This window comes from Myxocyprinus asiaticus, chromosome 50 (genome assembly GCF_019703515.2).
Source record: "Myxocyprinus asiaticus isolate MX2 ecotype Aquarium Trade chromosome 50, UBuf_Myxa_2, whole genome shotgun sequence".
Classification (NCBI taxonomy): Eukaryota; Metazoa; Chordata; class Actinopteri; order Cypriniformes; family Catostomidae; genus Myxocyprinus; species Myxocyprinus asiaticus.
In genome coordinates, this window is record NC_059393.1 from 6,024,730 (window position 1) to 6,039,886 (window position 15,157).

The 15,157-nt window shown below is 39.2% G+C and overlaps 1 pseudogene; it reads right to left on the reverse strand.

Annotated features, from left to right (window-relative positions):
• Window positions 1–11,243: 11,243 nt before the first annotated feature.
• On the reverse strand, window positions 11,244–14,354 carry LOC127438873 (uncharacterized; annotated as a pseudogene).
• Window positions 14,355–15,157: the final 803 nt, after the last annotated feature.

Genomic DNA, 15,157 nt, shown 5'->3' on the forward strand with positions numbered 1-15,157 from the left:
TGTCATGCTTTAATCAATTAATCGAACATTACTCATGTGTTTACCGAAAGCGATGTTTTTAAAAGTTTTGTTTTGTTAGTTTTTTTTCCAGTGAAGTTACTGTAATGTTTACTAATATTCATGAGTTCTGAGTATTTTATATCATTGCTGCAGTTTTGAGATTCCCAAATTGATATCTAGCAGAAAAATGAATAATAATAATAATAATTATAAAAAATAATAATAATTATTATTATTATTATTTTGCCTTACGAAGACCTAATTTGCCTTATAAAGACCAAATGGTCTAAACATTGCAAGCAAGTGTAAGACAATAAAGCATTTGTGGGGTAATAAATCAGTGTGCGTATACTTAACTTTTTTTTCTTTTAGCAGATCTAAAAACCACTATAGGTTCAAGGTTCACCATGAACAAATGCTCATCTCAAGTTGTTTATAATGTACAAATTTCATAGCACAGTAATGTAGATTCATTTTATATTCATATTAATTTCATGTTCAATAAAATATATTTCATCATTATTACATCGTTGTTTATTATATTCGTCTAATTGTGTTCAGTGCATAGACCTACTATTGTAGTATTACAATTCACTTGCATTGTCCATTGTGGCTGTAGATTGTAATATAAAAATGTAGTGTCTTGAATTGAACTCATCTTAGCCATTTTACGAGTTTCACCTCTTACATTGATATGTGTAGTACAATACAAACATTAATGTGTATTTGGTAGTGGATAAAATACTTGAATCATCATATTAATATATAACTAAGTGTGTTGTTTATCTTCCTCCAAGCAAGTAATATATTGGTTATAAATGTTTAAACAAATCACATAATATTAACATGAAAATAGCACATCATGACTCTGCTCTGCAGTTCATCTCCGAGTCCTCAAACCTTGAGGTGCTGAATCACAACTTCCTTTGCAACTTTTATGCTTCAGCCGCTAGAGGGCCAAAAGTTACATAGTGTTACTTTTAAAGCACTTTAGTGAAAATATAGTTATAAATCTCAATATATGGTTATATATCTGAATATATAGTTATAAATCCTGAATGTATAGTGTTTAATCCTAATAAATAGCTATAAATCTGAATATACAGTATATACAGTGTATAGTTGTAAATCCGAATCTATACAATGGATATCTATCTGTCTGTCCGTCCGTCCATCCATATGATTTACAAAAATTTAATTTATTATAAATACTATACAGTCAACATAATAATTTCATGAATTCAATATTCTATTAACCTAATACTCATGTCCAAACATACAATTATAAGTGTGCTTGAACCACACTTTACACAAAAACACCTATGAATATTTACACAAAACATTTTACACAAAAACACAATCTTTTTTTTATAAAAGACTATCTACTGAGAGACAAGACGAAAATAATACAACTAGAGAATTCAGATACAGGGGGCTCATGAGACCTTCTATGTGATATGAACCTCTTTAAACACTGTTGTAAACCCTGTTTATGAAACTGCTCTTACCATGCAAACACTTTTCCTGAGCTGTGAAGCGTAGAAATACTCACCATCATAAACTAACAATGCATGAAAATAATATCTGGAGGGAGAGATGCTTCCCTCTGCATATCTGCACACTTGTGAAGGATTTGACCACCATGGCAATAGAGTGTCAACAAGTGTGTGTGTGTGCGTGTGTGTGTGTGTGAGACAGAGAATCGTGTGAAAGTAAGGGAGCTCAAGCCACCTGCCTGGCCCGGAGGTGGAGCGGAGCGTAAGACTTGTGCTAATCAATCATGGTGTGCGCAGCTGGGCTTGGCAGGAGTCAAAATGACTGTGGATATTGGATCTGGTCCATATTGCCCGGAAATTTATGGAAATAGTGGAGGGGGGAGCCAGCAGTACTCAGACAGGTCACAGGTGTTTAGAGGGTTGAAAGGAGTCACACGAACAGTCTAGCACATAACATTGTTATTAAACAGTTAGTTCACGCAAAAAGAAAAATTCTGTCATCTTTTACTCACCTCATGTCATTTCGAACCTGTATGACTTTCTTATCTGGAACATAAAAGGAGAAATTTAGCAGAATGTGGACACTACTCTTTTCCATACAATAAAGGCAAACAGTGAGTCGTGGCTCTTGAGCTTCAAATGAACGAAAAAAAAACAAAACAATTTTTTTAAGGCATACTGTATAATTGTGTGTGTGTGTGTGTGTGTGTGTGAGGAACAGACCAAAATTTAAGTTGTAATTTGTTGAAAATTACCATAGTAATATTGCATTCCTCCCCCTAAAACTTCTGATGCTAACTTTTTGCCAAAGGAATATACAACGCTTGACAATTTTGAGCACTTCAATACAGGATAGGGGTCCCCCTCGAGTGTCTCACCACTAAAATACAGTATATAAGGTGTCGCATACAGGACATCTTAATTTCGGCCAAAATATGGGCCGTTCCGTCTAATACAGCAAATTCTTGTATTGTGTGTGTGTTTTTTTTGTTTGTTTTTTTACATTGCGCTGTCCAATATGACAGCATTCTTGGACTTTATACTGACCCCTATAGATGTGGATGCAGCATTACACAAAGTCAAATGTTTTTGGCAATCAATATCATTGTAGAAATGCCTGTATTTGTAAGGTGTATTTGTCAGCCATCTCACGATTTTTGTACAAACATTTATCATGCACTGGAATGCTATGACAAAATTCTTCTGCTTCTGACAGAAAATACGACAGAAAACATGTGCTGATTGTCACTGATGTTTCACCTGGCTGGCATCCGTGTAGCGTAGCAACAGCTGATATCTCACACAACTTATGCGAAAGGTGTGTGTTTCAGGTATTTTTGTTTTTATTGTTTGTGAAACATTCACAGCAGTTTTGGTGTGTGACGCTAAAATATGGGACAAACGACATCCCGTATGGATTTCATATGGAAAAAAATGGGATGATTTCGCATTATACAGGACAGTTGCCAGCCCTACCCATGAGGTGACCCACTCCATTTTAAAATCAGCTTTTATTAGGCCACTGATATGACAACCAGATCACTCAGATCCGGGGATCGTGGACTTCTGTCTGTTCCTAGATCCAGGATGAAGCATAGAGGTGATCATGCTTTTCGTATCACTGGCCCCAATCTTTGGAACGGTTTACCAGATTACCTCAGGACTGCCCCCTCTCTATCTGTTTTTAAATCCTTGCTTAAAACATTCTTATTTTCCTTAGATTTTAATTGACCATAAATCATGTTTAAGCTGTGAAATTGCCCTTCTACCTATGTTTTATTTCTGTTATACTGTCCTGCCTGTGATGCCACTGTACAGCACTTTTGTCAACCATGGTTGGTTTTAAATGTGCTATATAAATAAACGTGATTTGATTTGATGTCTGGAGTCTTCATCTCATGTGAGTGTACATCATTTTAAACATATTCTTTCAAAAGTGGTATCCGCTTATGTGGAAAACTTGTTGCACTTAGTAACAACAGGTCAACAACAGCACTGTTCTGTTAAAAGCAGAAATTGTTGCAGTTGAAATAAAATTTTGCAGTTTTTTGTCCAATGGTCTGATCTCTGCCAAGTAAAAAATAGTTTTTTTTTTTTGTTTTTTTTTTTCTTCTCAGCGCTTTGCTTTGGTTAGAAGTTGAATAAGCTCATGTAGTCAGTCAGCAGATTCCTGGGATGAAATACCTTGTCAAAGGCTTGTCTGTTCAGCAGTACAAGTTAACGGACCCATCCTGTTGAATTATACCCCAATCCTCCCCAATTTAAGATGCAAGGAAAGTAAATTTCCCTTAAAAATAACACATACAGTAAATATGCAACAACTCAGAAATGGATTTTGGTTGAGGTTTGGTTTATTGGGTGAATACACTAAGAATCAACTGGGCATGTGTCACGTTTATGTGTTTTTTTCTTGTTTTCATGTCTTTTATTTTTAAGTTTAGTTCCTGTTCCTGTTCAGGTCATGTGATTTCATGTTTCCTCATGTGTTCCTGGTCATGTGAAATTTAATGAGGCGGCCCTCAAAGACTTTTTCAATTTTGAGCTAAATGAGCTGGTCAGCTCCATGATGCCTGGAGGCAAAATCCAAAGTTCATGGACTATGCCCTGTTGCTGAGCGGTTCATCTTTCACTGTGGGAGTGGCTGATGAGGAACTCAGCACTCCCACAAAGCCAGCCACGTTCCACGAGCCAGTGTCCCACGACATGGTCGCCGAGCCAGCATTCCACGTTATGGTTGCCAAGCCAGCGTCCCACATCATGGTTGCCGAGCCAGGGTCCCACGTCATGATCGCCGAGCCAGGGTCCCACATCATGGTCGCCAAGCCAGGGTCCCACGTCATGGTCACCGAGCTTACACCACCTTCTGCCCCGGATCCTGAGTCTGCTCCATGCCATGTCACAGCCATGCCTGAGTCTGCTCCATGCCATGTCACAGCCACGACTCGGCCTGCTCCATGCCATGTCACAGCCACGACTCGGCCTGCTCCATGCCATGTCACAGCCACGTCAGAGTCAGCTCCATGCCATGTCACAGCCACGTCAGAGTCAGCTCCATGCCATGTCACAGCCATGCCAGAGTCAGCTCCATGCCATGTCACAGCCACGTCAGAGTCAGCTCCATGCCATGTCACAGCCATGCCTGAGTCAGCTCCATGCCATGTCACAGCCACGCCAGAGTCAGCTCCATGCCATGTCACAGCCACACCTCAGTCTGCTCTATGCCATGTCACAGCAATGCCTCAGCCTGCTCCATGCCATGTCACAGCCGAACCTCAGTCTGCTCCATGCCATGTCACAGCCAAGCTTCTGTCTGCTCCATGCCATGTCACAGCAATGCCTCAGCCTGCTCCATGCCATGTCACAGCAACGCCTCAGTCTGCTCCATGCCATGTCACAGCCATGCCTGAGTCTGCTCCATGCCATGTCACAGCCACGACTCGGCCTGCTCCATGCCATGTCACAGCCACGTCAGAGTCAGCTCCATGCCATGTCACAGCCACGTCAGAGTCAGCTCCATGCCATGTCACAGCCATGCCAGAGTCAGCTCCATGCCATGTCACAGCCACGTCAGAGTCAGCTCCATGCCATGTCACAGCCATGCCTGAGTCAGCTCCATGCCATGTCACAGCCACGCCAGAGTCAGCTCCATGCCATGTCACAGCCACACCTCAGTCTGCTCTATGCCATGTCACAGCAATGCCTCAGCCTGCTCCATGCCATGTCACAGCCGAACCTCAGTCTGCTCCATGCCATGTCACAGCCAAGCTTCTGTCTGCTCCATGCCATGTCTCAGGCAAGCCCCAGACTGCTCCATGCCATGTCACAAGCAAGCCTTTGCTCCATGGTCCAGGCTTGCCTCCGTTCCAAGGTCCAGGCCCGCCTCCACTTTATGAGCCAGCGCTCACGCCTGCCACGGCCAACGAGTCAGCATCCATGCCTACCATGGCCAAGTCAGGATCCTGCCTTACCATGTTACCACGTCATGCCATGTAGCCACGTCAAGTTACCATGGCCACCATCCCCCCCCAGCTCCCTCACAGTGAACTTTGTGGTTTGTGGTTATGTTTTGGGGCATCAGGAGCCGCCCCTAGTGGGGGGATATGTCACATTTATGTGTTTTGTTCTTATTTTCATGTCTTTTATTTTTAGGTTTAGTTCCTGTTTAGGTATTGTGGTTTCATGTCATGTTATTTCCTTTTTCCTCATGTTTTCCTGGTCATGTGATATCCTGTTCCTCTCCATGTTCATGTGTCTTGTTATCATTGGTTCATTGTCTTATCTCATTATCAGTCTTATGTCATTGGTTCATGGTTCATTGTCTTATTATTAGTTCAGTCTTGTTGTTGGTTGTCTTGTTTACTTGTTACCCATGTCTGTGTATTTAAGCCCTCATGTTTGCCATTGTCTCTTGTCAGGTATTGTTTATTTAACGTTGTTTGGTAGTCAAGTCTAGTTTAGTTCATGTTTATGTTTTCTGTTCACGGTTTCTGGATTTCACATTGATGAAAATAAACACTGCACTTGGGTTCTACACTTCATCATCGTCTGCCTGTCATTTCCAGCATCATTACAGTATGCTGTTAGCTTTGCTTATTTGTATATGTTGTCTGTGCTGTTTTAGCACCAAATTCACTACAGGAATTTTGCAAATGTTCACTTAAAATTTAGAACTGAACTTAATTTCTATGGTGCAATTCTTTAATATAGCAAAATATGCTCGACTATACGACTATATTACTGCATTCCAGTCAACTTGAAAAGTCAGAATTTTCAACTTCCTGCTAATAAAAGTGCAATGGAACGGCACTAGAAGTTCGACTTCCAACTTGAAAACTCATGCGGAAATCTTCAACTTCAACAGTTTTGCCGAGATGCAGGTGTGTGACATCACACAAACATGTTGGCACCCAGGGAGATGTACAAAATTAGTGATAAACATTCACTTTTATTAAATAATATTAATCAATGAGTCATAGTTTCTACATTACATAATATTAATGCTTGTTTAGCAAACATTTACAAAGACAGCTGTTCAAAACATGGTAAATATTCTCTTTTGATAATCGTACAACTGTAGCAAGAATGCTAGCATTGCAGCATTGTTTATCAATTGAATTGCTAGGAGACATCTCTGGTGAAAGTTGAACCCCTGCAAAGCTAAGAGCAGCATTGCAGTTTTGTCATCTTCCAAGCATCTGGCAAATGAATGCCTTCATTGTCGGAGATCAGAGATATCAAGTAGGAATATCCCACATTAACTTTGAGTGGAACGCAGCATTAGACATTTAATTTTTTGTTGACATTAATGTCCTGAGACCCGAGCATTTCCCTTTTTGATTTTTAACTAGTAGGACCTAATAAACAAGCAAAAAATAAATAAATCTTGATCAAACAGTTTTCCTAAAAATTGATGTCCACATATGTGGACAGTGGGACTAAGTTGAGAAATTTTAAATAAGACCAAGCTATAGAAAGTCAGAGTTTTTTTTTTTTCATCAAATTGTTTATGTTTCCAGGAGTGTTGGTTATTCATGTTTTTAAGACACTGCAGACATTACAGCTGATTTTCTATAAAGCTGAATAAATAATTCTGATTCAAAGAATCATCAAATCAGTGCCAACCATGTTAAAATGTTCCCATGTCTGCCAAACAGTGGGTGAGTGGTACAAACATTATCTGCAGCCTGAAACTAAACTTTTGGTCGGACTTTAGGAGTGAATGCAGTTAGCTGCATAGAAAGCTATATGATGCTCCCTTGCTTCTTATTTAGTGAATGACTTAACCTACAGTGTGCTGTCTGTCTGCACTGGTCTCAGAACAGTTACAAATGCACCTTATTTTCATCCTAAATCCATGTAAAGCCTCTGAAAGCAACATTTTTAAGCTTTTGGATGAATACATTGATTCTCAATGTGAAAATGCACAGTAAATATATAAGAATGCAGTTACTAATGTTAATGAATAGAACCGTATTGTAAAATAACATAGTAAAATTTAACAAATTCAGCAAAATGACCCACAGATGTGTTAATGTTGAAAGTTATTCAAAATACCAAATGTTTTTTTCAACTTTTGTGGGAATAAGGTCCCATTTTCCACAATGTATGTGGACATCATGTTTATCAGCTTGTTGTCACACAAAAAAATGAACAGCTTTTTTTAAAGTGGCATATCAAATGAAACTACAGATGCTACTCTTTAAAACCAAACAGGTTTCAATTAAATAATTTAAAGAGGGTTCTTACCAGAGGCACTTTTGTTGGTGCTGCACCCGTAGGAGCGCTTCACGGAAATCGACGTCATGCTGTTGTCGTGACGCAGTGCGCCAGAAGTTTAACCTGTAAATGACAGTGTAGAGTCTTTTGAACAGTATTCAATCCTTTTCAATTAATTTAAATAACACATTGCATCCAATGTCCACTAATGTGGACGCAGGGTTGCACGAGGTTATGTGACATTTAATTGTTTAATTGAGATCTGAATGTGAAAGATTTGTATTTGGAGTTTTGAATTTCATCTTAATCTGAAAATTGCCTGTGATTCTTTTTTTTTTTATTATTTATTTATTTATTTTTTTTAAGCTAATTCCACCGGTAAAAATAAAAATAAAAAATTGAAACCAAAAATCTGCTATTTAAAAATACATATTCATAAAATACGCCACAAAGATTTTATGTTTTGTTAAATGTCATATGTCTAGAATTCAAACTAGCACATTTCAGATTTAAATATTTTAGTGTTGTGGCTCCATACAGTTATAACATTCTTTTCCCTCATTTCATTATCATTTCATGAAATACTGCAGCCATGATCAAATTCAAATTTTGGAATCAGGCACAACCTAAAATAAGTTTAATTTGGAAAGGAGGCAAGTTTGCACTAGACTTAATTTACATATGGTGCAGAGCCCCCCATTGGCTAATATTTGTATCCTGGTTTAAGCATAAACCTAACTAAATGAGTAAATGTGCCTTATCTGAAGTATTTTTAGATAATTTTAACTGAAAAATGAGACAATAAATAAATAAATAAATAAATACTGATACGGTTCAGTACATTAAAGAAAAGAAAAATCATCCTATTGTACTTGACAGATCTATCTCTCTCTCTCTCTCTCTCTCTCTCACACACACACACAAAGTTTTATTTTTAATCAAAGCCAGCAGCATAGAAATGTCAGATAAAGAAAAACCGGAGATAATGGGAGTAGATGGCTTGCATAAATATGCCAGCACGTTTCAACCCTGGCGCGGATATGAGCCGTTAATTGGAATGAGAAACAGGCCATTATCATAATATACCTCCCATCTACTCCCAACGGTTCCCATGTGATCTCTTAAGGGTGAGTTCACTTGATATTTCACCTGAGGTTGTTGGACTGCTCATTCTCAGGGCTTTCGTATTTACAAGGACACCGTGGGACTTCATGTTTTGTCACTTGCTGCAGTATAAAATGCAAGTAATCAGGATGTGGAAATGCCTGTGTGCCTGTCTGTACTTGATAGATGTACAGAAACTGCAGAGAGTGATTGCATGCTGGTAGTTCCTAGAGTTATAAAAAGATAACACGTCACTGTCTAAAAGTCTGGACAGAATAAATAGCTCAGGAAGTAAGGTAACTTGGGCTTTATTGTTTCGGGAAAAAAAGACATTCGCATATAAAAAAATAAAAAAAATAAAAAAATGCATGAGTGTACAGCTCAGCATGAAATAAATCAGTGATCAGACATCAACAGAGTGCTAGAGATGCCTGATCAGAGATTCAACTCACAAACAGATTTATGCATGATTACGCGCAACTCAGTGGTATGATGCATCACTGATTTATAAATGCATAACTGTGATTTTATGAAAATATCTCCTTAAAGGAATAGTTTACTTAAAAATTTCTCTCATGTTATATCAAACCTGTTTGAACACACAGCCTCAGTCACCAATTGCTTTCATTGCATCTTTTTTTTTTTTCTCCATGAACGTGAATGGTGACTGGGCCTAACATTCTACCTTACATCTCCATGGAAGAAAGAAATTCATACATTCAAACAGGGCTAGATTAGGTAATTTAGTGTTTCACAGGTATGCTTTAATTCCATATGAATCAAACACTTCTGTGTTTTTTCTGACACAACCTCTATAAAAATGATCTTCTGTTATTTTATTTTATTTTTTTTTTTTTTTTTTAGCAAACTTAAGGGTCCTTTGAGAAATCCAATCCCGTGCACATGGGCAACTTCTGGCAAATTTATAGGCAGAATGATAGTTGCATCCTGTCCAACCTAAAGAAATATTAAATTAATAAGGAGAAATAATATTTCTTAGAGTATGTTTATTTTTGAAAGTCACTTACCGTATAGCCACAGTATTGGCTACAAATGCTCTATATATATTTTTTTTATTTTTTATTTTTTTTTATAGCTGTTGGTATACTGTAAAGGGGTTATAAGGGAAAGGAGGAGGCAAGAACCAGCTTGACAATATAAATAATAGTTTAATGATAAACTTAAACAAAAACACACAAACATAAACACACACAGGGCAGCTGCCTGTAGTTCTCTTTTGTTCTCAAACTGCCGTCTCCGGTCGCCTTTATCCCTCGCTCACCTCATCAGGCTGATTGGGGTCCGGGCGTGCGTCATTCCGGCCTGGCCCCACCCTCCTCCGACATATACATGATATTGGAATTTCAGTTTGAATACTGTATTACAATTTATAACTATATTTATATATACAGGGTTGGGGAGTAACGGAATACATGTAACGGGATTACGTATTTAAAATACAAAATATAAGTAACTGTATTCCACTACAGTTACAATTTAAATCATTGGTAATTAGAATACAGTTACATTCAAAAAGTATTTTGATTACTCAAGAGATTACTTTGCATTTTATTGTCATTTGTTTCATTTGATATTTAGTCCTTTCAGATGGAAAAATGTATACATATAAATGATGCGATCCAAAGTGCATTTGAACAGCGGTGAAACACTTTCTTATGATGTGTTACATTCATACGAGCAGACAGAGAAGTACGTTTGAAGTAAGTTTGGAGCACAAGAACTAAAAATAAACACTGTGTAAACTGTCAGCTTTATGCTAAGCTAAAATGCTATTTCTAGCCATTTTACATGCACGTTACCAGGCATGATCATATTTTTTCATCAAGAAAATTCACATTGGATCATAATTTCTTTTTTTCTAGTAAGACCTTTGATATTAGGGCAAAAATCGTATTCTTGATAATAATTTTTGTATTGTTTTCCTGTAAAAATATCTAAAAATCCTTAAAACAAGATCAATTTGATTTAACTTGTTTTAGAAACAACACTGCATAAGATATTTAGGTTTTTCAGAGAGTGTATTTTTAACATATGTATTTTGTCTTACTGTACTGGCAGAGTTTTTATAGTCAAAACAAGTGAAAAAATCTACCACTGCTGAAGAAGTAATCCAAAATATTTAAAATACGTTACTGACCTTGAGTAATCTAACGGAATATGTTACAAATAAAATTTTACAGCATGCATTCTGTAATCTGTAGTGGAATACATTTCAAAAGTAACCCTCCCAACCCTGTATATATATATATATACACACACACACACACATACTGTATATACAGTATATATGTGTACATATATCTACTAATGCCTCTGGACACATCTTTAGTGAGGTGCCTGGAATCGTCAGGTGTTTCGGTCTTTCAACATCATACACCCTCCTCCAGGTGACCCAGCCAGGGCTGATCAGACCCCAGCTTGTGTCCAGATGGCTACAGAGGTCAGGATGTCTGCAGATGTTCCTTTTTTGGGTATTGGCAGCTCCTTGGCTCTGACAAAGACGATGGTCTGCTTGGAGAGTCGGGACCACTTTGCTCACTCAACTCCTGCGCTGATGGCTTCAGTGATGGTCTTCAGAACCCCATCATGCCTCCATCGGTACCGTCCTTCTCCAAGTTCCTTTATGCAGCAGCTGAGGGTGTGCTCCAGGGTTCCTCACTTGGAGCACAGTGGGCATGCTGGTGACTCTGCTTTGCCCCATATGTGCAGATTTGATGGGCTTGGAAGCACTATGTACACTGCCTGGATGAGAAATTTTATGCGGTGTAGCTCGGCTTTCCAAAGCTCAGCCCAGGTCACTTTCCTCTGGACCGCATTCTCCCATCTTGTCCAAGCTCCTTGTTGCTTCATTCCCACTGCCTTGCAGGTTCTTGTCTCCTCCACTGTTTCTCTCACCTCCTCCTGGACTAGGCAGCACCTTTCCTTTCCTCTGCTGGTGTTCATTTGGGGAGTCGGAAAGGATCCTAGCCCAGCTCGACATCGTGTAACCACTTCTACCAGCCTCCTGTGCCACAGCCTTGCCTCTGCTTCCTGGATGGCCTCCTTAGCCCTCCGCTTCTTGCCAGTCCTCAATTGGATCCATACTTTAGCCACCTTTGGATCACTTGAGTCCCTGACTGTACCTTTTCTCTGGCTCTTGTTACCTTGAATTCCTCATCCAAGGATTTGAAGGGTAGTTGCAGTTTGTTGTGGTGTCCATGAAGTGCGATACTGCTCAGGCTTTGGCAGCCCCAGCCTTCTCCTTGATGTAATTGCTCCTGAAGAGACCCTCATCCTGAAGTTGATGTAGTAACCAGCGATGAAGTCTCTGATACTGCTGGGGATGTGGTATTTGGTCAGTGTGAGCTGCACCAGCTAGTGTGGAATGGAGCCATATGCATTTGCCAGGTCAAGCCACAAAACTGACAGGTTACCCTTGTTCTCTCTGGCCTCCCTGATGAGCTGTGCCTCCACACTAGTGTGCTCCAGACAGCCTGGCATCACTGCAATGCTGCCCTTCTGGACTGATGTGCCGATATATCTGTTCTTTGCCAGGTAGGTGCACAGCCGATTGGAAACGGCACTGGAGAAGACCTTCGCCTCGACACTCAGAAGGGAGATGATGCAGAACTGGTCTATCTTGGTGGCGTACTCCTCCTTCTGGATCCACACCCTTAAAGCCACTTTCCACTGTTCTGGGATCTTCCCCTTCTCCAGAAGACTTGTAGGATCTTCCACAGACACAGCAGGAGTTTGGGACAGTTCTTGTACACTTTGTATGAGGTGCTGCTTGGTCCTGGAGTTGAGCTTGCCCTTGCTTTGCGGACAACCTCTCTGACAACAAACAACAAAACTGGGTGTTATTCACATAATCATGATTAGCAGGATTTCTAGGCCTTGGCCTTGTTTGCCCAGCAATGGCATCTTTGATGTGATTGATCTTTTTCATAAATATCCATCATTTCGTGTATATATTTTTCTAGTCCCTGTTATTATGAGCTTTGACTTAACAGATGTCCAGGCCGGGAAATAAAATAAATTATCAGGGGAGACAGCTGGAGCGGTCATACATTGAGTCCTTGCAATAAACTCACCTTTAATATGACAGAGGATAAAAAAAAAGAGATACATCAAAATATCAATCTAAGCATTCCTAGAATGCAAGAAACACTAAATAAATTCATAGAAAGAAATCCTAGAACAGCCATTAGCCTAAATTAATATATGCAGCAAATTATATAATTTATACAGCATAAATACATTATTAGTTGCAATGAACTTATCTTATGAAGCTTTGCTTTTTGAGTTAGGGTCCATTGCATACAGCAAGTCATAAATCTGCTGTCAGTTATAATCACCCTAGAGCATGAGGAGATTAGGTCATACTTTAAACTGAAGTCTATTTTTTCAATATTGAAGGGGTCATGACATACTCTTTTTTTTTTTTTTTTTTTTTTTTTTTATAATTGAATTATCTTATGGGGGCCTGGGTAGCTCAGCAAGTAAAGACACTGACTACCACACCTGGAGTCACAAGTCTGAATCCATGGCGTGCTGAGTGACTCCAGTCAGGCTTCCTAAGCAACCAATTGGCCTGGTTGCTAGGGTGGGTAGAATCATGTAGGGTTAACCTCCTTATGGTCGCTATAATGTGGTTCTCACTCTCGGTGGGGCGCGTGGTGAGTTGTGCATGGATGCCGCGGAGAATAGCATGAGCCTCCACACGTGCTACGTCTCCACGGTAACGAGCTCAACAAGCCACGTGATAAAATGCGCGGATTGACGGTCTCAGATGCGGAGGCAACTGAGATTCCTCCTCCGCCTCCCGGATTGAGGTGAGTCACTACGCCACCATGAGGACTTAGAGTGTATTGGGAATTGGGCATTCCAAATTGGGGAGAAAAACAAAATAGTATTATCTTCCCTGAGGTCCACTTATAATGTCAATAAAGTTGTTTTGCACCAAAACAGCCATAATTTAATAATATATTATCTTTTACCACCCTGTCTCTGGCCCTCTATCTGAAAGCTCATTTTAAAGCTATCTGGCCCTTTAAGACTTCAGTGTAAATGCTCACTGTTCTGGTTGGCTAACTTTGTGCAGCCCCTCAAATACAGCTATATTTGAAACTCAATCGAAAGAAAATGTACAAACTTTACAATATAATTTATAAAACAGTGTTAACATATAACATATGCCAAATAAATTTTATCTGAATGTATAAAAATATTCCCTAAAGCACAGCAACTATTAAACAGTCATGACATTTGAAACATTTGCGTATTAAACTGTGTACTCATGGGTCTTGTAGTGTTTAACTGCCCCATCTTTCAGTTCCTTTGCAAAGCTTGAATAATATTGCGACTGGTTCACTAGCAATCCGCACTGATATCAGCCAAAAACATACAATCCACGCTGAAATGTTCTGAATAAGCAAATGCAATGCTGTCCATGGTGATCTTTGGTGCTTCAACCGGCTTCAACAGCCCAAAGCAGAGACGCTGTTTTTCACCGAAGCGACATCTCACATCTTCCATGTTTGTTTATACACAGCTGAATGAGACGCGATTTTAAAAGTTGCACTTGTACCGCTCTTAAAACGCAGCACACATTGCTGGAAATGCATCAAAACGATTAAAGACGTCCATCTAGTCCATATTTACAAAAGACCAACAATTAGAAATAGCACAAATGGGTGCAAAAAAAGTCCAGGACATCTTCAAAACAACAGGAAACAGCACAACTGATGAACCATAATGGAGGTCTCCTATATAGAGTTCAAACTTGATATCGCGTCTTTTAAAAGCGGTGCAAGATGCATGATAAAGGTCAAACATGAAGGTGTCCTGTGTAAGTCCACTTTGGTAGCTGAATCTCCCATGACAGGCCCTCTCTCCACTTCACCAGTGTGACTGAGCACCAGTGGGTGGGGCCAAGGGTGCAGTGACTAAAATAGGCGTTGATGTCTTCCTGGAGGCAGTCATATGCAAATGTATTTAGTCCTTGTGATGTCACAAGTTCCACAAATTCCAAAGGGCCGTTTCTAGAGCCTGGTTTAAATAAATGGCATTTTTCTATTCTGAAACATACATTATGTTTTTATAGTACAAAGACCTCTTATATGTCAAAAGATCAAGGAAAATTTGATTCCTCATGTCATGACCCCTTTAACCGGAATGGCCAGTCTATGTTTATTTAGATTTATTGCACATTTTAACTGATATTATAAATAACCATCAAAATATCACTTGAAAGCTCTATGACTCCATATTCAATATTTTACCAATATTTATGATAGCACAGTTATAGCAGGAATGTTTTCATAATTTGTGACATTTTA